Source organism: Lissotriton helveticus, chromosome 1_2, assembly GCF_964261635.1.
Source record: "Lissotriton helveticus chromosome 1_2, aLisHel1.1, whole genome shotgun sequence".
In the NCBI taxonomy this organism is placed as follows: Eukaryota; Metazoa; Chordata; class Amphibia; order Caudata; family Salamandridae; genus Lissotriton; species Lissotriton helveticus.
Window position 1 is genome coordinate 235,225,176 of NC_136058.1, and position 23,895 is coordinate 235,249,070.

The window sequence follows — 23,895 nt, forward strand, 5'->3', positions numbered from 1 at the left end:
GGGGATAGTATTCCAAATCGTATGACACCTTACACGACATGTTTTGATAAAGCCAAACCAAAGTTGCTATATAACCGTGAGGATTATAATGCACTTAAGAGTATATGGTATGGCATTATCCTGAAACAGCTTAGGGATTTGTTCCCAACGGCGGCAGACAGGCTCAGCTCATGCTAGAGCTCCATCTCACATTAAACCATGCACTCTGCCTCCAGGATTGATAAGGCCTTCCATAGGAGTGACTCACAGGTTTATATGTGTCCAGATATAGGTTTAGATATAGGTATACTATATCTAAGCAAGAGGTGATTACACCACCTTGCCCCAGCTGAGTGATCAGCCAGTTGTGTCAATGTAAGAACCAGCCAGGGGTGGCAAGAGATATGCTGCAGCCCCTGGTAGGCCTTGGTGGCACCTATGCCCTGAGCACCTATAGTGCATGGTACAGGGGCTGACAAGGAGTCCATTTCCAATTGTGGTATGTACCTATAGCACATGTATTTAATAATTTAGAGAGAGAACAGCAGGCTGGGGGTCTGATTAGCAGGCCCACAGCCTCAGTAGTCTAAAACCAGTGAAGCAAAAAGCAAAAATTTGGGGTGACCATAGGATAGCAGACCCTACTCTCCTACACAACCCCCCCCCCCAAACGCAGGGACATTAAACTAACCTTGACCAGATAAGTCTTCATGTTCTAAGTGGAAGTACCTGGAGAGACCATCTGCATTATCATGGTCAGTCCCTGGGCGGTGCTCCACTGTAAAGTCCATCCCCTGTAGGGAAATGGACCACCTGAGCAGTTTGGGATTTTCACCCTTCATCTGATTGAGCCACAAGAGGGGCTTATGGTCTGTCTGAACCTAACTGTCCACTGAACCTTTTTTGGCATCTTCTTGGATGTCAAGTCATTTAATGGTGTCACAATGGACCCATAGTTTTTCACAAACTTCCTGTAATACCCAGTCAGGCCCAAGAAGGCTCTGACTTGTGTCTGGGTAACTGGAGGAGCCCAGTCCTGTATGGTCTGGATTTTGCTCTCCAGTGGTTGAACCTGACCTCCACCTACTAGGTGGCCCAGGTACACAACCTTACTCTGCCCTATCTGGCACTTTGTAGCCTTGATAGTCAGGCCTGCCTTTTGCAGGGCCTCCAGAACCTTCTTCAGGTGGATCAGGTGGATCAGGTGATCAGGTGATCCTCCCAGGTGGAGCTAAACACAGCAATATCATCTAGATATGCTGCACAAAAGTCATCCAACCCAGCAAGGACTTCATTCACCAACCTTTGGAAGGTGGCAGGTGCATTCTTCAAACCAAAGGGCATCAACACAAACTGATAATGTCCACTGGGGGTAGAGAATGCTGTCTTGGCTTTTGACTCCTCAGCTAGTCTGATTTGCAAGTAGCCAGCTGTCAAATCAAATGTGCTCAGAAACTTGGCAGAAGCCAATCTGTCAATGAGCTCATCTGCTCTTGGAATGGGATGTGCTGTCCTAGTGACAGCATTGAGACCTCTGTAGTCCACACAAAACCTCATTTCTCTCTTTCCATCTTGGGTATGAGGTTTTGGCACAAGGACTACTGGGCTGGCCCATGGGCTCTCTGATGGCTCAATCACTCCAAGCTCCAACATCTTTTGCACCTCAGCCTTGATACACTCCCTGACATGGTCAGGTTGCCTGTAGATCTTATTCTTGACAGGCAGACTGTCACCAGTGTCCACCTCATGGGTGCACCAGTTAGTCTGGCTGGGTGTGAGTGAAAACAAGTGTCTGTGGGCTTGCAAAACCTGTCTGCAGTCCATCTGTTGCTGGTCAGTGAGGCTGCCTGCCAAGGCTACTCCATCAACTGAACCATCATCAGGGTTCTGAGAAAGCAGGTCTGGGAGAGGGTCACTCTCTTCCTCCTGTTCCCCATCTGTGGCCATGAGCAAGCTCATGTCCTCCCTGTCCACAAATGCTTTCAAACGATTCACATGAAGCACCCTGTGGGGGCTCCTAGGGGTTCCAAAGTCAACCAGGTAGGTGACTTCTCCCTTTTTCTCAATGATAGGGTAGGGTCCAGTCCATTTGTCCTGGAGTGCTGCTGCGGCCACTGGCTCCAACACCCACACCTTCTGCCCTGGCTGGAACTCAACCAGAACAGCCTTTTGGTCATGCCAAGCTTTCTGTAATTCTTGACTGGCCTCCAGGTTTTTGGATGCTCTCTCCATATACTCAGCCATCCTGGAGCGGAGACCAAGTACATAGTCCACTACATCTAGCTTAGGCTTTTTGAGAGGTAACTCCCATCCTTCCTTCACCAAACATAGTGGACCCCTCACAGGGTGGCCAAACAAAAGTTCAAAAGGGCTGTAGCCAACCCCCTTCTGTGGGACCTCTCTGTAAGCAAAGATCACGCAGGGTAAAAGAATGTCCCATTTCCGCCTAAGCTTCTCTGGTAATCCTTTTACCATTCCCTTGAGGGTCTTGTTGAATCTCTCCACAAGCCCATTGCACTGTGGGTGATAGGGTGTGGTAAACTTGTAGTTTACTCCACATTCCTTCCACATTGCTTTCAAATAGCTAGACATGAAGTTAGTACCTCTGTCTGATAATACCTCCTTTGGGAAGCCCACTCTTGAGAAAACTGCAATTAGGGCTTTTACCACCACAGGTGCTGTGGTGGTCCTCAGGGGAATAGCTTCTGGATACCTGGTGGCATGATCCACTACCACCAGTATAAATCTGTTCCCAGATGCTGTTTGAGGATCCATGGGACCCACAATATCTATTCCAACTCTTTCAAAGGATACCCCCACCACAGGTAGTGGTATGAGGGGGGCCTTTGTTGTGCCACCTGACTTACCACTGGCTTGGCAAGTGACACAGGAGCGACAAAACTCCTTGACATTTTCTGACATGTGAGGCCAGTGAAAGTGGGAAACAAGCCTGTCCCACGTTTTGTTCTGGCCTAAGTGTCCTGTAAGGGGAATATCATGGGCCAAGGTAAGAAGGAAACTCCTAAACTTCAGAGGTATGACCAACCTCCTGGTTGTACCAGGCTTGGGGTCTCTAGCCTCGGAGTAAAGGAGTCCATCATCCCAATACACAGTATGGGTACCTTGGGCATCCCCTGCAGCCTCAGCAGCAGCCTGCTGTCTGAGGGGTTCAAGTGAAGGGCAATCTAATTGAGCCTGCCTCAGGTCTGCCCTTGAGGGTCCCCCTGTCCCCAGAAACTCAACCTGGTCAGGTTCAAGTTCCTCAGAGACAGTCTCCTCTTGGACTGCAGAATCAGTTTCCTGTGAAACCTGATCCTCAACCTGGGGCAAGGTGGAAGGCTCAGCCTTTCCTCTCTTGCTCCTTCTCTTGGGTTGTGGTTGGTCTATTGTTTCAAGATCCACCACTGGTTCAGGAAGGCACTTCTTAGTCTGAGACCTTGTCACTGCAAGGACATGAGCTGAAATCCCTAGCATTTCTGCCTGAGTCCTGTACTCCACGTCTGACCAAACTGAGCTTTCAAGATCATTGCCTAACAGACAGTCTACTGGGAGGTCTGCACTCACAACAACTTTCTTTAGGCCATCTACCCCTCCCCAGGAGAAGTTCACAACTGCCACACTATGGGAAGTAGTGGAGTTGCTTGCATTGGTCACTAGGTAACTTTCACCTAGTACAATCTGTCCAGGGTCCACAAAGTCAGGTGTCACCATTGTGACACTGGCACATGTGTCCCTGTAGGCCTGAGCCAGTTTCTCGTTGATTAAAGGCGTCTGCCTATATTTGCCCAGGTTACTGGGACTCACTGTAGTGGACAAAGCTAAGTCCACATCCTATAGGAGAACTACCTGAGTAGGGATTCTGACTAGGCCAGATCCTACTTCAGTACCCAGGGTCAACCGTACTACACCCTTTGGCTGTGTTCCACCGCTGCTTACTGAACTTGGGGGTGCAGGTGCTTTAGGAGCTGCAGTGGTGGGGACTGGATTTGTCTTGGTGCATTCACTGCCCCAGTGTGAAACTGATTTGCAGGTATTACACCAAGGTTTCTTTGGGCCATTATTCTTCTTTTTCTTGTTTCCATTTTGGGAACCACCCTCCTTATTACTGTTTTGGGGGCCTGAAGACTTCTGGTGCTTTTCTTTTTCTTTCTGATTTCCACCCTTCTGGTCTGTTTTCTTCTGGTCACCACCTTGGTTCTGGGGTTTCTGCTTAATCCTTGTTCTGACCTATTTGTCTGCCTTCTTTTCCTATTCTTGGGGAGAGGTCAGATCAGAGTCAATAAGGTATTGATGCAACAGCTGGTTTGTACAGTTATTAAGGATCTGTTCTCTCATGATAAGATTGTACAATCCTGTATAGTCTGAAACTTTACTTCCCTGCAACCAACCCTCCAGAGCCTTAGTGGCACAATCTACAAAATCAGTCCAGTCTTGAGTCTGTGCTTTTTGGGTGTCTCGGAACAACAACCTGTATTGCTAAGTGGTTAGGCCAAACCCTTCAATAAGAGCACTCTTCAAGACAGAGTAGTTTTTGGCATCCTCAGGTCTAACTGTGAGGAGCCTGTCCCTCCCTTTCTCTGAAAAGGAGTACCATAAAATTGCAGCCCACTGATCCTGAGGAACCTGCTGTACCATGCAGGCTCTCTCAAGAGCAGTCATCCATTTGTGGATGTCATCCCCTTCCTTGTAGGGGGCCACAATTTTTGTCAGGTTTCTATTATCATAGCTCCTGTCTTTTTCTCTAGGAATATTGCTGCCACCAGTGACATCTAAGCCACACAATTTCTGCTCTCTTGCCAAGGCAAGTCTAGCTTGAGCCAGGGCTACCTCCTCCCTCTCTATTTGGAGTTTGACAGCTCTCATCCTGGCCTTATGCTCTGTCTTCTGAGAGGCAGTCATACCTCTCTGAGATTCTCTTGAGGCACTAGAAATATGAGAGTCCCCTGATGGAGATCTCACTCTTCTGTTGCCTGGGAGAATGCTCTGGTGGGATCTGGGGAGGTGCTGGCCCTCTCCATTTCCCAGTAGGTTTAAGTTGGCCTGGTTAAGCCTGGCAACTACAACCTGGTTAACCCCTTGATCCTGATCTTCAGGGTCGTCTACCTCTGAGTCCTCCTCCTCATCTTCCTCCTCTGGGGTGGTCTCAGTGGCTGGGGGGTTCACTCCATCTCCTGATTCTAAGAGAACTGCATTTGCCTTTTCCAAGTCATCCTGTTCTAGAATGGCTATCAGGGAAGGACTGGTGGGACTTCTGCCCCTTTTTAACCCTCTTGAGATGCACAAGGCAACCAAGTCTTTGTGGGTTAGTTTGTCATAGCTGGAAGTTGCCTGGGTAAGGTCAACTGTCACAGGAACAGACCCTGAGGCTTTTCCTGTGTCAGACATGACTCTAGTGTGGTGTAAGTGATGCACCTAGCTACACTAAGTGTTTCCCTACTGTACCTTGCTAGTGAGTTGTAGTCAGGGTGTGCTAATCCCTTTAATCTACAACTACTAAGTTCAGTAGAACTTAAATATGCTAAGCTTTTGATTTATATGTACCTAAAGGTACTTGATGTGATCTTTCAATTTGATAAAAAGATTGCAATGGTAAAACAAACAGCAAGCTCAAATCCGCACCGCTGCTCACCAATGTGAGAAGTTGGCCTGATATATGATGTTCCCAATTCTGGAACCACCCTGTATCAGTCCAAACAACCCTTATGGTGTCTGGTTGTAAGTCAACCTTATTAGACAAGCTATCCTAGGGGTAGCATGGACTAAGCAGCCTAAAGGCTTAACTTAAGAGGTCGTGTTAAGCGAGCTGTTTTACCACATACAATCCTGTAATATCAAATGAAAGGACACCACACAAGTATATATTATAAAAATATATGTATTTATTACTAAAAACAATCCCCAGTATTCTTTATGAATAAAGGGGCACAAGCGTTAAATCCAAAGCACAGTATAACATACAAAGTTGCACAATTTTGGATGAGGCCAAGGGGCCACTCAAACCATATACTAAAAAAATGGTATAAGAGAGACCATTCGATCAGTGGTTAGGCCTAGGGAATCGCTGGGAGCAGTCGGGACAAGCAATGCTGAAGTCGGGAAAAGCCTGCGGGATTCGGGTGCAGTGCAGAAAGTGCACGCATGCATCAATGTTAACCAATGGTGCGTAAAAGTTACAAAGTTAAAGTTTAAGGACACTTCCGCTGAACCTAGAGGAACAAAACTTAAGACACAGACCCTAGAGGTGTGTACCAGTGTGGGAACACCGGCGTTGCAATGTTACCTCACCCACAGGAAGTGGGTGCACAGGGTCGAAGTTGAGTCGGGTTTCGTCACGCAGGCTCTTGGTGCTTGGAGCTGAAAGGGCTGCAGGCGAGGTGAAAGAGAAGTGTCCGGTGGAGTCCAAGGGTGGACTCAAGTCGAAAAATACCTGAAAGCAGAGGGGACAGAGTCTGGGTCACTCAGCAGTGACCAGGGTGGAACCAGGATGGAACCAGGCAATGTTGGGCGCAATCAGGTGGTTGTCGAGGAGCTTCTCTCCGCTGTCACGTGGGCTCTGGGGCATCTACGAAGTCCAGGAGCAGGTCACGATCTGTCCCACGCAGGCTCTCGCCGTCGGCGCTGTCGGCTTTAAGATTGGAGCAAACAACACTTGGCAAAAGCAATCCACGCGGAACTGGAAGATTGCTTCTCACTCGGACCAGAAGGGTCAGAGTGGGGGCTCCTTTTCAGGGGAGCTGGTGCAAATCTGGAGCAACCAGAATCACAAGTCGAATTTCAAGTTTCGTCGGCGCAGGGGCCACAAGCCAGCTGGCAAGGAACTGGCCAATGCGTTGAGCCAAAAGAAGCAGAAGGGCCCCACGCAGCACTCGTCGAGTGTGGAGGGCTGAACTTCGATGCAAGAGTGGCTCAGGGTTGGGGCTTCTCAAACCCCGTTGAACAGCTTCGAGGGTCACTCATGGGCTGCACGGTCAGCGTCTCGTGGTCTTTTCAAGATGGCGTGCCCCCCGCTTCCGGTCGCCTCCACGGGTCTCAGCTCTGCAGGGACTGTGGATCGGGCTGTTAGAAGGCAGGCAAGCTTGATCTAGTCGATCTCTGTCGCTCGAGTTCCGGCGGGAACTGCAACAAAGCAGACGTCGAGGGCTGGATGGTGCCTGTTTGTACAGGGTGGTCACTCCTTGACCACAAGGGAGATTCTTCAGTCTTCTACGTTGAGTAGGATGTCGAAGGGTCCAGAGTTTCGTTTCTTATGTTTCATCAGGATAATCTGAAGTGCATTGGCACTGCTCCCACTCTTATTCGAATCTGGGGGGCTGGATTACCTGCTAGGTCCCCTTCTATGGGTGGGACCCAGGAAGTGGGTGGATACACCCCCTTCCTTTGATCTAGGCCGCGCTGGCACGAGGGCTGGAGTGCCCCAGAACCGGTTTGACCAGATTATGCAAGGGGCAGCCTTGTGCTCCCCATGCAGTGTCTGGTTTCTTTCAAACCTCCCTGCTACAATCCACTATCTCCTGTCTGGGGGGTTGTAACACCGCCCTGCGACAGGAAACCCTTTGTCCAGGCCCCTTGGGCTGAGTTTCGGTCAGCTTCAGGGGGTCAGACTTGTGTCTGTGGCAGAAGCATCCATTTTGTGGATCTGAGGCCCTTTTAGAAATTTACCGCATTTAAGTAAAGTAACATGTCTTACCCCTCTAGAGGGGTGGAATGCTATCCCCGTCGCCAGAACTGGCGAGGGGATAGTATTCCAAATCGTATGACACCTTACACGACATGTTTTGATAAAGCCAAACCAAAGTTGCTATATAACCGCGAGGATTATAATGCACTTAAGAGTATATGGTATGGCATTATCCTGAAACAGCTTAGGGATTTGTTCCCGACGGCTACAGACAGGCTCAGCTCATGCTAGAGCTCCATCTCACATTAAACCACGCACTCTGCCTCCAGGATTGATAAGGCCTTCCATAGGAGTGACTCACAGGTTTATATGTGTCCAGATATAGGTTTAGATATAGGTATACTATATCTAAGCAAGAGGTGATTACACCACCTTGCCCCAGCTGAGTGATCAGCCAGTTGTGTCAATTTAAGAACCAGCCAGGGGTGGCAAAAGATATGCTGCAGCCCCTGGTAGGCCTTGGTGGCACCTATGCCCTGAGCACCTATACTGCATGGTACAGGGGCTGACAAGGAGTCCATTTCCAATTGTGGTATGTACCTATAGCACATGTATTTAATAATTTAGAGAGAGAACAGCAGGCTGGGGGTCTGATTAGCAGGCCCACAGCCTCAGTAGTCTAAAACCAGTGAAGCAAAAAGCAAAAATTTGGGGTGACCATAGGATAGCAGACCCTACTCTCCTACATTCATCCAAAGACTGATCCATAAAATCTTCATCCAAAAAATCTTCATTTAGAATCTCCTCAGATGTAACCTCGAAGGAAATATTGATATTTTCTTGCTTCCCTTCCATTTTTTTGCTGTAAATTGCATACAAAATAACTATATCAGTAGATTTAGGGCAGTGTTGTGTTTAAGTTCAGACAGGTAGTTCTGTTTTTTTAACAGTTAAGTTAACTTTGGGTAGTGTATGGTAACAGGCAGGAAGTAGAAATAAAAAAAAGTGCTTGTGAAGAAGCGTAAGTAAATTCATATTTATAGCAGAGAAGCCTAAGTCAATCAATAAATATAACAGAGGAGCCTATCTCTATCTACAACTATAGCAGAGGGACAGTAAATAATTATCAGAAAACGTTTTTACAAATTAACTTAAAGTGCCCCTTACAAATTATCAACTTACTTTAGAGAGAGGTAGAGAAGAAAAAATGCGAAAATCCTTTCAAGATGTACCTCAGGTAGTTGTAGTCAAAATGGCCGTGTTTCCCTCTCATTTTTCATTTATATTCATGTACATAACCAATCAAATGTCAGGAAAAAAAAATAGAAAATGAAAGTAACATTTTAATTGGTTGTCAATTCTAACACTTTAGATGTGTTTTTGTTATGTAATTTACCTCAGGATATTTAGACAGGGCTACAGGCCATATGGCTGAATGGAATTCCACCAAATTTGGGAAAATGGTAGGGACTGGTATGTAGTATTGCCTATTCTATATTTGGTGAAAGTTTCTCCAGTGGTTTTTATGTAAATTAACTTTTATTATGTTTTTGGGAGCGCTTCCCGGTGCGCGCCCCGGTACGCGTACCGGCAGCACTACGGGAGTCCTCCATTTTGTGTTTCGGTAGATTTGAGTCAGAAAATGGCGGACAAACAACGTTGGGAATGGGTACAAGGGGCCAGTAAGGAGTCAGAACTTTAGCAGGATTGTACTTGATTGAGTGTGATGAAACAAAGATTTGTGCAGATTTAGATTGTGTAAAAGAATACAATAGGTTAAGAAGATAGTATGCTCCACATTTGCCTCAATATCCTCTGATTAAAAAACGTGTGGTAGGCCGAAAAAGAAGAAATGAGAGTAATTGCAGTGAGGTATCAGCAAAAAGGCATAAAGTAGATAAAAGTGTAATTGTAAAGAGAAACAAAAAGGATTCTGTTGAAAATGTTGTTGGATTTCAGTTTGAAAACAGTTTTGGTGTCAACTGCTATGCTAATGTAGTAGTTAATGTTGTTTTTTTCTTCAAAATTTACAAAGACAGATTGTTGAAAATCGGGAACAAACATTGTGCTGTTTATTGAATTCTGTGTTAGAGAAATGTAGTAGTGATAGAGCTAAAATAGAAAGTGTTTCAGAAATTAGAAATCTTCTAGATATATGTTCAGGTCAAAATCAATTTTCACAGAATATTCAGCAGGATTGTCAGGAATTTTTAATGTATATGTTTGATGTATTACAAGATGGAGTAGATATAAAAAATCTATTTGGCCTTTCTTATCAATGGCAACATGACTGTGATAACTGTGCTTCATCAAGTACTACTAGAATAGACTCTGAAAGATTTATATATTTAACTTTACCAGACTGCAAATCAGTGTCTTTCAATAATCTAGTTAAAGCAGCGGATCACAATATGGTGTGTACCCAATGTAAGTCTGTAATGCTGTCCACATTATTTCTACAAAATTATGGTCACTATGTTATTTTAATGTTCCAACGATGTAGACCTGATGGAACTAAATTGACAACTTCTATTAAAAATTTTGTGGCTTCTCAGTTATCGATATCAGGAAGAACCTTTGCAACTGTAGCTATTATTTTTCATGACGGTCCTTCTACAACATCAGGGCATTACACATGCTATTTAAAAAGTTGTAAAGGTTGGACCCAATGTAACGACAATCATTTGACTTTCAAACAACGTTTGCCTTTTGGCTTTATAAATTCATATCTAGTGTTTTTACAGCCAAAATTTAGGTAAAGGTAATTGGCCTATGAAGACGGGAGGAGTACTGATATATACTCATACATCTGACACTATTTGGCCAAATGGAAAGGTGCAGGAATGAGAAAAGAGTCATGACTGAAAAAAAGGAGTATTTGAAAATATTTCAGATGTTCTTGGAGTTTTTCTTCTAGAAAGTCGATGAAATGGATTTTTTACTGAACAGCAAAGTACTTTGCAACGAGAAAAGGACCTCCATGATATACTATTTGGCCTCAAGGAAAAGTAAGTCAATCAAAGATTAGCGTACGTTTGTCAGTATGTAAGGTTTTTTTTAAAACACAATCTTTTAGATTGTGTTTTTTCCCCCGCTGTCATATGATGACTAATTTGAACTCACTGCTTTAAGTGAAATTCAATATATTCTGAGAACAGCAAAAATAAACTATGTAACATGTTGTAGAAATTATTCTATACTTTGGATTGTGTAAATTAAATTGTATTCCCATTCTCTGACATCCACTCTCCCTCGCTTATCTTTGTTTGCTTCTTACTTTTGACCTCTTCTCTCTATTTTTCGTTCACTACTTCTCTGTGCTCAGTGCCTCACTCTACTTGTGTTATTTTCATTTGTGTTTATCTACCTTCTATCACTTCTTTTACAACAACTTCACTGCTCCTCTCTCGTCGTTCTTCATCCCATTTCTTTTACTCTGGTTCCGTTACTATCCATCATTTCCTTTCTTTCAATGTCCTTCTCTTTACTTTCATCACCAAATTATTTTTTCTCAATAGCACTGTTTTAGTCGTGTTCTCCTCTTTCCTTTTTTTTGCTCACTTACTTTTTTTCTTTTCTCACTCATTGTACTCCACCTCACTCTGTTTTTCTTTTAGTGTGTCTACCTTATAACTTCCTCAGTCCATTTCCTTAAATTGTTGTATATTATTCTGTCTCCCTTCATCCTTTCACTCTATGACTGTTCTTCATTTACTCTGTTATCTTCTATTCCTCATTCTTCTAAATGCATCATTAATTAGACTGTTTTCTGTCTCAGTCATTATCTTTTTACTTACTTGTGTTTCCTGATTTAGTTTTGCTAACTCACATTGTTTTAGTATCTTTCTTACCTTCAGTTCATTTCTCTGTACTTCTCTCTCTTTTTCTTAGTGAATCTATATGCCTTACTCATTGTAATTTGCTCTCCTTCTATTTCTTTTTCCCTTTTTTTGTCCTTCTACCTTAGTTTATTTCTCTTTCTGTGTTCTGCACTCTCACTTTATTTCTAAATAGTGTTATGATGTGTTTAGCTCTTCATTTGTATCTTTTAATTTAAAATACATATTTTACTAATTATAACATATTTTTTTTCTCTCTTTCACAGATACCAACTGTAGTAAAAAAAATTATAGTTACATTTATTATATGGTAAGTATGACTAAAAAAATGTAGTTTGTTATCACCCTTTGCTTTAAGGTCACTAACATTTTCTCAATCTACCTCACTCCTGTGTTTTTACTCTGCTTCTCTCACTTATTTTTATTCTCCATGTTTACTCCCCTTTCAATATTTACCCTCTCATATTAAACTTCTTTTGATCCCTATTCTTTACTTCACTTACCCTCTGTTCCCTTCCTTTGCCTATTTACTCAATCTCTTTTTCTTAATTATTTACCTTACTCCTACACATATACCTCATCCCCCTCCCAGCACATACACACACCTGTAACATACACCCCACACACACACACCACACCTACAAATCATACACACAAAAAAAACCTCCCACACACACTCCTCAAAAACACACACACATTCCATACACACACATACATCGAACACATATACACCCCACACTCATACACTTCTCACACATATTTCACACACCCTCATCTCTACCCACACCAAAACACTCCACACAACCACACCCACAGACACACCTTACACACCCACACTTTGACCTACACCCACTAACTCCCTGTAAGTCACACACACTGCATTACTTATCTTTTTTTGCTGTTGTACTCAAGCCCATTCAGGTACTGTTGTTCCCTTTACTCTCTTTGTCCTCTCTCTTTGTCACTCACCATGTGTTATCCTAATTCAATATTTCTCCCTCTATCACCCCTCTTTACTTTTACTATGGGTAGCGCACCGGGGAGCGTAACAAGGGGAAAACAAAGAGAAACAGTAAAATAATATTTTAGAGTGCTTTGAGGTAGGGTAGCTGTTGTGTTGTGTGGGTGATTTACTTACTGCACTCCTTCCACTCCTTTTCTCAGTACCTCTGTTCTCACAGTTCTTCATTCCCGTTCACTCAGTCCGTCTATCTTACTGTAATTGTCTCTGTCTCTTCACTCTTACACTACTTGTTCATTATGCTTTCTTCCTGAAGTTCAAGCACACTACGTTATTTACATTTCTTTGCTGCTTCAATTATTCCCTTTCTGTTACTTCTTCTTTTCTTCTTTTAGTTTTTTTCTCTGTCAATCCACATGTTTTAACTTTATTCGATGTTATCCATCTTATTTCATCCCTCTTTAGTTATGCACACTACTTTTTTCTCTCTCTCCCTTACCAGTGTTATTTAAAGCTGGTTCCTTTATTACCTTTTATTTGTACATAATTTTTTCTCTTTCCTTTTACTCTTTACAGCCACTCACATTCTTCATGTGCCTCTGCTTTAGTATTCTTCTTCTCTCTTTCTTTGTTTCACAACCTTATATTTTTTACATTTTCTCTCTTACACTTTGTTATATCTTTTACACTGTTTTACTATGTATTACACAGTACATCTGGGTTGATCTCTCTTGCTGTCTGTCTCTTAACATTACTCTCTCTTTCTCTTTCTCTTATGCTCTCCTTCTCTTGTTTTTTTTTTCTATTTTTTTTTAATTGCGCTAACGGGGCGCTCTCCGGTGCGCGTACCGGGAAGCGCACCCATGAGAAAAATGAAGTGAAGAGTGCTAAAAATTTTAGTAATTTTTTAAAAATGGGATGTAGTTCTGAAAAGAACTTTTTTTATGTTTTAGTTGTTTTATATTTTTTTTTATTTTTCTGAACATTTTTTTTATTTATTTTTTGAACAATTTTATGTTTTTTGGGGTTTTTTTGGGGGGAACAACGAAAAACAGACATTAGAAAGGGCTCAACAGGAGCAAAAATTGTTTTTATTTCTTGGGGCGTTTTGAGCACTTGTGGTTTTCAAATGCTCTGTTTATCAAATTGATACTCATATTTGCACATGAAAGTAGGTCACCACAATAAAGGCACACTATCTTCATGTGCACAAAATTCTGTTGGATATTTGGGACCGTCTCCCTCGCCTCTGGTCCCGATAGAGATACCTGTGCCGATGTACTGGCCACAGGAGTTGGTGGGTTATCTCGGAGGTGACGCATCTCTGCAACGCTGTAATTGAGTGGATGCCACCTCTGCATATGGCGGTGCATAGTATAGTTACCATAACTATACTTTTTATCTGTACCTCTAGACAAAACATCTTTACAAATAAGGCATGTCACATGTCGGGCATTGACTTTTTTTTGGCCTTGAGGGTATGAATAAAATTGCCAAATAAAACTGTCTTTGTGGTGGGATTTCCGGGGCTCTTCACGTAAGAACTGCCTCCGCTCTACTTCCTCTTCCTCTTCTTCTTCCTCTTCCTCTGGGTTTGGAAGGAACTGCGCAGGTGGTCCTTCCTTCCTAGGTGGTTGAGGTGGGGGTCCACCAGCTGCAGCTACTACAGATGCCATTATTTCAACAAGGAGAAACAGGCCTTCCTCTCACAAAGATGAAAGTCAGAGTGAGGAAAGAAGGAGGGGTATTCATCATTTGGGGAAAAAAAGTTCTAAACCAATGAAAAGTGTTATTTACAGGTCACATGACCTGTTACGCTTACGTTACGCGCCCCGCTCCGCGCCCGGAGCGCTTCCGGTCTGCTGCGCTTCGCGCCTCGTTCGCGCACCGGAGCACTTCTGAGTGCGCGAACGCGGCGCGTCATAAGACGCATTACGCGGCAACGCGATACGTCGCGCTTACGCGACGCGTCGCGATGTTGTTCTCGAACGCGGCAGTTGTGCAAACGGTACGTTTCCCGGTGCGCGGACCGGGTCGCGGCATAAAATTAAGCTAATGGGAAGCTACCCGGTGCGCGGACCGGTAGCGAAACTAAAAAAAAAAATAATAATAATTATATACATAAAAAAATTATATTAAATACATATAAAATATATTTTTCCTTTAAAAGAAGAATACATTTAACAGCTTTTAATATTTGCTATTAAAAAACCATTGAAATTCACTGAAAAAACCATAGGTTATAGATCATATATAGTTAGGAATTAGCATTTACAAAACCTTGAAAATTCACTGAAAAAAACCATAGGTTATAGACCATATATAGTTAGGAATTAGCATTTATAAAACCTTATTTTACTTACACAAAACCATTGAAATTCGCATATATAGTTAGTTGCACTAACTATATATTTCGCGCACCTGCAATCCACTGCTGATGACGTCACATATTACATCATTCATGACATGGTCAGTGACATCACTGATGACATCACTGATGACATCTCAAATGACATCACTGATGACATCTCAAATGACATCACTGATGACATCACTGATGACATCTCATTTGACATGACTGATCACATCACTGATGACATCATTCATGTGATAATACAATGAACTTCTTCAGACTCTAATATAACCTTATATACACTGTGTAAACGGACACTCACAGACTGTTACTCACACACCTAGTCAGTCATGCAAAGAATCAATCACACCTCCATTTCCTCAACTATACAGTTATACACACCTTACTTATTCAAATAGATACTAACACATATTTACACTCTTATACAATCCCTGATACAATTTCATAATGATCCATACAGCCACTCACACATTCACTGGCTCTTATGCACAGTTATTTATATATGTCAACTCTCACATATACTCTGTTTTACATATGTCTTTACTATGACATGTAGCACTGAGATATCCATTCACTCACCAATACACTCATGCACACAATCAACCGCCCATACAGCTGTTTCCACATGCACTTTTGAACCCATACATTTAGTGAATCAACTGCTCACACATCTGTGCACAGTCATACACCTCTCAACCACCCACACACACACTCAGTCTCCCATACAAATACTTGGGCAACTAATCAATAACCCATATAGTTACTCATATAGCTACTGATCAACACATGCAGCAGTTTACAGAACAACAGACATAATGATGCACAAATTAAGACAGTTTAGTCAGTAACCCATGCACTCAGTGAGACATATTTAATCACTCACTCATGCAGTCAGTCATGCACCTACTAAATCCTTCATCCAGACACTTCTACATCCACTCATTCTTCAATATGTAAGACCTATTTAAACTTTACAGAAACATAAAAACACTGGATGTTGTTTTCAGTGATGTCATCAGTGATGTCATTTGAGATGTCATCAGTGATGTCATCAGTGATGTCACTGACCATGTCATGAATGATGTAATATGTGACGTCATCAGTAGTGGATTGCGGGTGCACGAAATATATAGTTAGTGCAACTAACTATATATGCGAATTTCAATGGTTTTGTGTAAGTAAAATAAGGTTTTATAAATGCTAATTCCTAACTATATATGGTCTATAACCTATGGTTTTTTCAGTGAATATATATATATATATATATATATATATGTATATATATATATATATATATATTACCTACTGGCGGTCGCCAGTAGGTATATATAGTTAGGATTTTTTCCCTATGGGATTTTTGAAAATTCTATGTCTAATAACTTTGGCGTTTGTGGACGGAATTGGCTGAAATTTTCTGGAAAATGGAACATTTTGTTTCTGAGCAGCCCTTGAAAATTTGGGGGGGGTTCGTCCAGGGGGGGCCGAGAAAAAAGGGGGGTCCCAAAACGTGTTTTTAACATTGAGTTTTCCATAGGGCGGTTAGCCTCACTTTTAGCCCGAACGGCTGAATGGATTTGCACGAAACTTGGCAAAATTGTAGGGACTGGTAGCCCGATGTGCCTTTTGTAGGTCTCAATATATGTGCTCCAGTGGATTTTGAGAAATTAACGTTTAAAAAAAGATATATATCTGTAACAGCGGACCTGGCAGCGTCCCAGGACGCGTACTTTACGCGCAACGGAGCTTTGTGAAGCGAAGCTGATTGGTTCTCCGGCGTCTGTCAACATTCCAAACAGTCCGTAGCGGCCGCCATCTTGTCTCTCGGTAGGATCGAGAGACAAGAGGAGGCCAAAGCGAAGGGGCAAATGACCATAAGGGGGCATAGTACATTGTCGCTCACCCCCTAGGTTTGATGTGGAGGTTTTAAAAGGGCCCCGCGGGGCAAAAAAAAATAAAAATAATAATAATCGAACAGCTGAATGGATTTGCACGAAACTTGGCAAAATTGTAGGGACTGGTAGCCCGATGTGCCTTTGCTAGATCTCAATATATGTGCTCCAGTGGATTTTGAGAAATTAACGTTCAAAAAAAGATATATATCTGTAACAGCGCACCGCTTCGCGTACTTTTCGCGTTACGGAGCTTTGCGAAGCGAAGCTGATTGGCTCTCCGGTGTCTGTAAACATTCCAAACAGTCCGTAGCGGCCGCCATCTTGTCTCTCGGTAGGATCGAACAGCTGAATGGATTTGCACGAAACTTGGCAAAATTGTAGGGACTGGTAGCCCGATGTGCCTTTGCTAGGTCTCAATATATGTGCTTCAGTGCATTTTGAGAAATTAACGTTCAGAAACAAGATATATATCTGTAACAGCGCTCCGCTTCGCGGAGATAAAATTATATGTGTATTACCTAGCTGTTGCTAACACCAGTTAGCGACGGCTAGTAGAAGATAGCGACCATCTTGGGCCCCACTTTGCATGTGAGTGATATTTATCACTAATGACATGCAAAGTGGGCATGCCAAGATGTTAGCGACTGGAAACAGTCGCTAACATCGCTATCTCCTATTATCAACTTTTGGAAATATTCGAGATAAGCGCGAATATCTCCAAAAGCTACCACCTGCCCTGAGCAGTTCTTAGCCATGTTATCCAATGGGAGGTGGATAACATGGCTAAGAGCATTAGCTCGGTAATGCATGAATATCGCTGAGTTTTCAGCGATATTAATGCATTGCGGTCGTTTTTTATCGTATTTCCGATAAACCTTGATAACAGCAAGGTTTATCTGCGATAATTTCTGACGGTAAAAAAATCGTTGCTAAGCATCGTTAGGGATAAATATCGCTTAACTTTGGTAATATGCCCCAACGTCTGTTAACGTTCGATTCGAAGGAAATCAGGAAGTGTTGAAAAACATTGTCTGCGCCATCTTGTCTTTTTTCAAATGCCACACTTTTGTCGTGCACGGCAGCCATTTTAGATGCCTTGACCAGACCCACTCTGTGCACGCTGTCGATCCTTAGCATGGCTCCCCACCCTCGCAAGCATCTCCCCCAGGCAGTGGTCACCCCCGCTCTCTGTCTTATGCATGGGTAATAAACCTCCCCCCATCTGCGCTGCTCTTCCCTGAGAATCACACCCTGTGCCCGCCCGACACCTCCCTTTCGCCCTATTCACTACCGCACCCTCTGATACTCCTTTTCCTCTGTGTCCGATTGTCCAGGCTGGTCCTAGGGTATCAGCTAGCCCTGCAGATGTAGTTTATGGCCACAGCTGTAAAGAATCACCCCTCTTCAAAGGAGTTATAGTAGATCAAGGCCCACACTCGATGAGATCCGTCACAGCAGAAGCGTTGCTATTATCTGAAAACCATCCTGTATTGTGATTGGGGAGGGGACCGAGCCTGAAGCGGAAGATTCCAGGGATGACTCTTTGTACATCAAAGTTTTTACAATTATGTGTCACATTAAAAATATATAGTACTCCGACAAAGTAGTAAGATTATAAAACTTTAATAATTTATAAATATATACAAGAAAACAAAAATAGTAATAACATATAAACATTTTTAGGGAAAAACAACGAAGTAGCGGTTGGCTGTGCGAATAGTCCCAACGCAGCACAACGTCCAGATTTCCGGCGTGGGGCGTCGCGGGGGGTGGGTCATCAGTAGCAAACTGTTGTGCGAATAGTTCCAAGGCAGCAGAACGCGCTGAAATCTAGATGACACGAAAGTGATGTCTAGTAAGTTGCCACCCAGCAAATAACGGCATGGGGCGTCGCGGGGGGTGGGTCATCAGTAGCAAACTGTTGCGCGAATAGTTCCAAGGCAGCAGAACGATGGCACCAAGGTGATGTCCAGTAAGTTGCCGCACTGGTTTTGGTATCCTACAATGCTGCTCCGAATAACGGCGCGGGGCGCCCCGGGGGAGGCGGTGAACGGGCCTGTCCAGGTGGAGTGTCATCTGTTGTAGTGGGGCGCCCCTTTACCGTTTCAGTTGCCATTCCGTCCGTTTTTGGTCCACTGTGTCAAAAGCCGCAATTCAGCTGAGTTGCGCCCACTCTTGCGGTGCAGCGATAGGCGGCTGTCACAGGACTCTCAAAATGGCGGCAGGCTGTTTCCTTTTTGGGCCTGGTCCACTGAAATGGCCCTGGGACACCTTGGAAATCGGACGCTTGTCTGCTAGGTCTTGGACCCCATTCTCGAAAGCGTCCCCTCCGCCTTGAGAATTCATCAAAAGTTTTGGGGGCTCCGACTCCTGCAGGCTTCTGGTGGGGAGCGGCTGCCATGATTGCTCGCGGAATGACCACGACTGAGCTACGAGATGGTGGTGCTCTCATGCTGACGCCAGCTTCAGTCTGAAACATCCAGAAACAAGGTGGGGCTTTCATCGTTTGGGAAAAAAAAAAGTTTTCATCCAATGAAAAGTGTTGTTTTTAGGTCACATGATCAAGCCTTCCATCATTAGGAAACCAAAAGTAAAATGAACCAATGAAAAGTTTTATAAACAAGTCACATGACCTGTTATGCGGCATAGGGTGTAAAATGCGGAGAAAATACGTTGGCACGTGAGGCGGCGTCAGTAGCGGACCGATGTGCGAATAGGCCGAAGGCAACACAACGCGCCAAGATCCGGATGGCACCGAGGTGGTGTCCAGCAAGTTGCAGCACTGGTGTGGCCATCCTACAATGCTGAAAGTCGGCGTGGGGCGCCCCGTTGGCACGTGAGGCGGCGTCAGTAGCGGACCGATGTGCGAATAGGCCGAAGGCAACACAACGCGCCAAGATCCGGATGGCACCGAGGTGGTGTCCAGCAAGTTGCAGCACTGGTGTGGCCATCCTACAATGCTGAAAGTCGGCGTGGGGCGCCCCGTTGGCACGTGAGGCGGCGTCAGTAGCGGACCGATGTGCGAATAGGCCGAAGGCAACACAACGCGCCAAGATCCGGATGGCACCGAGGTGGTGTCCAGCAAGTTGCAGCACTGGTGTGGCCATCCTACAATGCTGAAAGTCGGCGTGGGGCACCCCGTTGGCCTGTGAGTTTGCGTCAGTAGCGGACCGATGTGCGAATAGGCCGAAGGCAGCACAACGCGCCAAGATCCGGATGGCACCGAGGTGGTGTCTAGTAAGTTGCCGCACTGGTGTGGCCATCCTACAATGTTGAAAGTCGGCGTGGGGCGCCCCGTTGGCCTGTGAGATGGCGTCAGTAGCGGACCGATGTGCGAATGGGGCCAAAGGCAGCGCAACAATATTTTCTGAATAGAAGACACCACAAGGCGCTGAGATGCCAAGATCCGGATGGCACCGAGGTGGTGTCTAGTAAGTTGTCGCACTTCTGTGGCCATCCTACAATGTTGAAAGTCGGCGTGGGGCGCCCCGTTGGCCTGTGAGATGGCGTCAGTAGCGGACCGATGTGCGAATGGGGCCAAAGGCAGCGCAACAATATTTTCTGATTTGAAGACACCACAAGGCGCTGAGATGCCAAGATCCGGATGGCACCGAGGTGGTGTCTAGCAAGTTGTGGCACTGGTGTGGCCATCGTACAATGGTAAAAGTCGGCGTGGGGCGCCCTGTTGGCCTGTGAGATGGTGTCAGTAGCGGACTGATGTGTGAATGGGGCCAAAGGCAGCGCAACAATATTTTCTACAATATTTTCGGAGTAGAAGACACCACAAGGCGCTGAGATGCCAAGATCCGGATGGCACCGAGGTGATGTCTAAGTTGCGGACCGATGTGCGAATGGGGCCAAAGGTAGCGTAACAAGATTTTCTGTATGGAAGATACCACTAGGCGTTGAGATGCCAAGATTCGGATGGCACCGAGGTGATGTCTAGCAAGTTGTGCCACTGGTGTGGCCATCGTACAATGGTAAAAGTCGGCGTGGGGCGCCCTATTGGCCTGTGAGATGGTGTCAGTAGCGGACTGATGTGCGAATGGGGCCAAAGGCAGCGCAACAATATTTTCTGACTGACACCACAAGGCGCTGAGATGCCAAGATCCGGATGGCACCGAGGTGATGTCTAAGTTGCGGACTGATGTGCGAATGGGGCCAAAGGCAGCGTAACAATATTTTCTGTATGGAAGATACCACTAGGCGTTGAGATGCCAAGATTCGGATGGCACCGAGGTGATGTCTAGCAAGTTGGTGTGGTCATCCTACAATGCTGAAACTCGGCGTGGGTCACCCCATTAGCCTGTGAGATGGCGTCAGTAGCGGACCGATGTGCGAATAGGCCGAAGGCAGCACAACGCGCCAAGATCCGGATGTCACCGTGGTGGTTTCATAGTTGAGAGGCTCTTCATCTGCAGTGGGGCGCCGAGATCTGGATGGCACCGAGGTGATGTCTAGCAAGTTGCTGTACTGGTGTGGTCATCCTACAATGCTGAAATGTAGTGGGGCGCCCATTTACCGTTTCAGTTGCCATTCAGCTGAGTTTCGGCTGCTCTTGATGCTACAGCGACAGGCGGCTGCAAGAGGACTCTCAAAATGGCGGCCTGTTCTTTGGATTTGGGCCTGGTCCACTAAAATGGCCCTGGGACACCTTAGAACTTGGACGCTCGATTTTCTTTTTCCTTTCCTGTACATGCAAAAAAAGGTAAATGCCCGGTACGTTACACGCTTCATCTGCCACGATGAACTCTCCAGAGGAACCGAAAAAAAATATAGTTGTGGTAACTATACCATGCATCGTCATATGGAGAGGTGGCACCAATTAATTATAGTGCTGCATAAAAGAGAGATTTGGAGGAGAACCCCTGACCTGCTAGTACATTCATCAAAGAAGTGGCACTGAGAGCTTCAGAGGCAAGGGAAACGGTCCCAAATATTTAGAAGAACTTTGGAAAGATTAAAATGACATGTTTAGATTGTGGTAAATTAATTTCATGTGGACAGATGAGTGTTACTCTAATAAATACAGCATATGAACATCATCATAGTCGATGGTTGGTAGAGACATTTTGACTATATCCTGGACCTGCCCGTCCTCGCCCAAAATGGCGCCAGAATAAATGGGACTCGTAACTCCTTGTTGTGTACTGGTTGCAGAACCTTGAAATCACGAGATACGTATGCAGTTTTGAAGCACATGGCGGGCGGGGACGAGAATTGATTGAATATTTCGACATCCCTATTGATATTAAGTTCTGATGTGTTATTGATTACTGTACTGTTGAAAGTTCGAATTAACGTCACCCATGGTACTTGCCCGCAAATGTATATCTAGATAATTTTATTGTAACTGGCCCTGTCGTATTTTAATTATAAAATGTACGTCCACCGATTCCGTAACTGTTAGACACCTTAGTTCTTGCAACCTAATGGCCCGCCCGTTACGTTCCTCTACAGTGTAAATGTCTATTCATCATATACGATTACAGTTTGCTCCGTGGCAGGCCCACGTGGTTATAGGCTCGTATTTGTATAATGAAATTTTCACAATAAAGGTTTTTAAAAGAAAACATGGTAGTAGTATATACATTGGTAAAGTTTTTAATAATAGTCACTGTTTTAGAATCATTAAAAGGCAAGTGAAATAAAGCAGACCAATTACATGAAGGGTAAAAGGTATAATACGAAGGAACGCAGTAAAGATAAATGGTCAAGGGCTGTTGTGTTTTCTATTCCTGCAACATAAAGTGATCGATAAGAATCTCATATTCAGGCGTATCGGCGACTAAGACAGCAGGTCGACCCTCTTTTGCTCAACGGCTCCGTCATGGGACGAAGAAACGCTCTTTTTCTCGAAAAAAGAATATATTTTACTTGCAGGACAGTTGTAAAATTTCCGGGAAAGTACATTAGCCTGGAACATTATAACATATATTTAAGAAAAAATAATGTTCGGAAGTAATTAAAAGCGTAATTTTTAGGTGATATGACCAAGGCTTTCATCATTAGAATAAGAAAAGTAAAATGAACCAATGAAAAGTTTTATTAACAAGTCACATGACTTGTTATGCTTACGTTACGCGCTGCGCGCCCCGGATGACTTCCGGATGCGCTAACGCGGCGCGTCATATGACGCATTACGCGACAACGCAGGTCCAGAATATAGTCAAAATGTCTCCACCAACCAGCGGTCGAAACACAACCCCTTTCAGCAGGCTAAATAGTTCTGTTAAATGACAACAGAAGGGACAGGCAACAAGAACCATCAGTCAAAGAGGGGAGTGCTAGTTCTTCTCTACCGGGTTACATTGGGGCGCTACCGGAACTGATCGAATTGGTAGTCTACAGTGTTTCTGGATGTTTCAGACTGAAGCTGGGGTTAGCATGAGAGCAGCACCATTTCGTAGCTCCGTCGTGGCCATTCCGCAACCAATCATGGCAGCCGCTCTTTATCGTTATTTTGGGCGGGGTGGGTGGCGGAGCCGAGCTGTTTTGCAGCCATCATTGTGTGGAGTTCAGTTCATCTCACTAGTTTTGTATTTGTCATGAGGGGTTGTTCCTAATGTTTCTATTTTAGCGAGGTCAAAAAGAGATCCCATTAGTGGCCTACTGATTTTGCTCGATTCCTTTTCTTTTTTTTACACGATTTTTCGTTATCTGCAAAGACTAAACAGAGTATTGCGACTCTGTGTTTGTTTGTAAATAGAGAATGAACCAAAGAGAACTAATTCTAAAATAGTAAATACTTGGATAACAATCAATCAAATGGAGAGAGAAGCAGGCACGACGGATTACAACGGGGGCAAAGGCCTGCGTTAACTACCTTTCACTATCTGCAAAGAGAGAGTACTCCTAATAGAAATGAGGGGGGGGGGCACCATTCAAAGCAGATCAGTGTGCATAAACACGAAAATGTTTTCACTTACCACGTACTTGACATTCGACAGCTTATGATATTTGCTATTAAAAAACCATTGAAATTCACTGAAAAAACCATAGGTTATAGACCATATATAGTTAGGAATTAGCATTTACAAAACCTTGAAAATTCACTGAAAAAACCATAGGTTATAGACCATATATAGTTAGGAATTAGCATTTAAAAAACCTTATTTTACTCACACAAAACCATTGAAATTCCATATATAGTTAGTTGCACTAACTATATATCGCGCACCCGCAATCCACTGCTGATCATGTCACATATTACATCATTCATGACATGGTCA